This window comes from Perognathus longimembris, chromosome 9, assembly GCF_023159225.1.
Source record: "Perognathus longimembris pacificus isolate PPM17 chromosome 9, ASM2315922v1, whole genome shotgun sequence".
NCBI classification, from domain to species: Eukaryota; Metazoa; Chordata; class Mammalia; order Rodentia; family Heteromyidae; genus Perognathus; species Perognathus longimembris.
This window is the reverse complement of record NC_063169.1, coordinates 18,273,983-18,277,365: the sequence shown is the minus strand read 5'-3', so window position 1 is coordinate 18,277,365 and position 3,383 is coordinate 18,273,983.

Sequence of the window (3,383 nt, the reverse complement as noted above, 5' to 3'; positions counted from 1 at the left end):
GCACATAGAACTAAGACAGGGAGAGGCGGGAATATATGAATGGAAGTGTCTACCGTATTCAGGCAGGAGTAAAAAAGAGATGGTGGCAGTCACAATTCTGACATGGTCCAAGATCGCTGCCCCTGATGCTCACGTCCTGTGTGATCTTATCTGCCTGCGAGCTGATTGGGGCTTGTCTATACAATGAGACTCCACTTCTATCACATGGAAAAGTGAAGAAATTTTGCAGATGTAAAATGAATTTATCCTGGAAAACCCTAACCAAATTAGGCAAGTCCTTAAAATCATCTCTAGAAGCCAGAGACTAAAAGCAGCAGGGACATCTTCCGGCTGACCTTGAGAAAACACATTGCTGTGCCCTGAGAGCTCGGGAGAGGGAGGCCCTGGGGGGCTTTCAGATTCCTCAGAAGCAAGGAGTAAGAAAGCAGTGCCTGGACCCTTGACAAAATAAACTCAGAATTTTTAATAATGGTAATAGAATCAAATTTGTAATTGAGCAATAGAAAATAGAGTTGTAGGGCTGGGGATATAGCCTAGTGGCAAGAGTGCCTGCCTCGGATACACGAGGCCCTAGGTTCGATTCCCCAGCACCACATATGCAGAAAACGGCCAGAAGCGGCGCTGTGGCTCAAGTGGCAGAGTGCTAGCCTTGAGCGGGAAGAAGCCAGGGACAGTGCTCAGGCCCTGAGTCCAAGGCCCAGGACTGGCCAAAAAAAAAAAAAAAGAAAAAAAAAGAAAATAGAGTTGTAAAGAGCAGGAAGTAAATAAGCAATATTTTCAAGAGGGAAAATTGACAGGAAGTAGGGCTTGAATTGAAAAAGAAGGAAAAGGATGGTTCTCAGGTTGCTGGCTAATATACAAACAGCTTTATTTAATATGGACATGCTAAGTTTGCTACGTCTGAAGAGCATTCAATGGCCATGCCTAGATACAATAGATGTAAGAGTCTGACATGGAAGGAACAGCAAAGTTCGAGCCAGGGTGAACAGGCTAACCTCCCATGTTCAGACAGGAGGGACTGGATGGAAAGTGAGATCCAACATCTGGAGCCAAAACAGGCAAAGAAAACCCTATGGTAGCCAGGCAGCATGGAGGAGAGCAGAAGATCTCACATGGACCTAAGAGGGCTTTGTTCACTGTGTTGTTATTTGTAAGAATCAAATCAAATCAGATAGGTTGATGATGGTTAGGAAATTATAAGGAGAAAGGAAAGACATAGAACAAGGTTGGAGCTCAAGGATATGGCCAGGTTCAGGTGATAGGAAGGGGAGAGGGATTAATCTTGAGACGGAGAAGCTAAGGAAGCACAAGGAAAATGAGAAGAGACAGGTGTCACTGGAAACCCGAAAGAGGACATTTCCAGGTGATGTGCATGGATCTGAATGGCAACTTACAGGAGAAGGGCTCAGAATGCTCATGGGGTTAGAAAATGAGTGAAATTTAATTTCCATGAAAGTTTACAGTCAAGTCCCAGTGGCCACATTAGAGCAAAGTGCTTTACTTTTCTCATCTCTAACATAATATTAGAGTGATTAAGGAGGAGAAAATATCTGCCTTACTGCGCTCGAGGGGTTAGAAATTCTCCCCATCCTTCCATTCTTCATGGAAGGACCCAGTACACAGAAACCACCCCCTTTCACTTTTTACTTTTCTGGTCCTAGGGAGACCCAGTTGGCCCTGAGCTACTTTATCAAGTTTCTGAGTACTTCAAACAAATTCCTTTCCAAAAGGAGAAGCAAGGAGACAAAAGTGTATGTCAACCATTCTCAGTCTCCAAGAAGTACAAGAAACTGGAATGCCCAAGAGAGGAGCCTCGCTTCTCTTTAAAGACACACTGGCACTTTGTTTACTTGGCACTTGCTTTATTGGAAGACAGCTGAGAACCAAGAAACAAACAAGAGACCTCTGAGCAGCCAACATCCACACCACAGTGCCCGCCCTCATTAATGAACTTCACCAAATAACATTTCCTGGGGTTCTTACTCCCAGCCTGGCTTTCCTGTTCAGAAATTCTAACAGGCTTGAAGATGTGGTTTCCAATTGAACGGCCCAACACGAGCAGCAAATTAAATGAAGAGAAGTAGGGGGAAAAGAACGGAAGAAAAGGACTAGGAGAGGCACATCAATACCGGTATCGAATGACAGCTCATGGCTTCTCAGCAAGGGTGGAAAGGAGAGAGATAGCTATAGAAAAAGGCAAACAAAAGAAGCGAAAGGAAAAGAAAAAAAAAACACAGCAGCTTAGGATCATTTAGTGCAGCATTAAAACATTCTATGTCCTACAACAGATACCCCAAGGGCTCTAGAGCTCAGCATGATGGCCATTTAAAAAAAAAGAAAAAAGAGAAAGTTAAATTACATTTGGCTTAGCCTAAAAAGGCAGAAGCATCCATAAGTGACAACAACAATAACATCTGTTCCTTAAAAGACACTTCTTATGGAGTCATCATGTGCCAGGAAATGTGCCACACAAAGCAAGACAACAAAGGAGAACAAGTTCCTTGGTTTCTGTTTATTTGGGAGCACCAGTAGCAAGGGGGGATTCTCTAGGAGGTGTCTTTTGGAGAGCCCTTGGTGAGGACATTTACTAAAATATCAAGGCTCGATATTTATGTTATTTTATGTAAATACGAAGAAGCACGTAGGCACCTTAGTGTTTCTCTCCTAAGAGAATCATCTTCTGGCCTTGCTGTGTGTGAGTAGAAAGCGAGACCTCTCTTCTTTAAAAATCTTTTTTTATTTTGTTATTTTTTGAAGATTCTGTCTTCTTCTCCTTATGTGTAGTATATCAAAGTATATATCTTCAGGAGGGTTGAGGGGAGGTAAAAAAGTACAGTAGTGGAACTCAGTGGACATTGATGAAGGTTAACTCTATAACTTGTGTGTGGAGATGGGAAGGAGAGACTGGGAGAGAATGAGAGAACAGAAGACTATACAAAAGGAAATATACTCATTACCTGACATATAATTAATCCCTCTGTACATCACCTCTATAATAAACAATAATGTAAATTAATTATTTAAAAAGTATATATGTATATGTATGAAGTGTATATATGAAATATATATATGAAGTATATATACGAAAGCACTGATAGCCAAGAGCTACATGCTTGCCTGAAATCCTAACTACTCAGGAAGCTGAGATCTAGGGATCATAGTTCAAAGACAGTCCAGGTAAGAAAGTCCCTGTGAGACTCTAATTTCCAATTAACCACAAGAAAACCAGAAGTGAAACTGTGGCTAAAAGTGGTAGAGTGCTATGCTTAAGCAAAACAAGCTCAGGGACAGTGCTCAGGCTCTGAATTCAAGCCCCGTGACTGACAAAACCAACTTCCAAGACCACAAAACAAAAAAATTGTTTTTACAGCAACTAAAAGGGA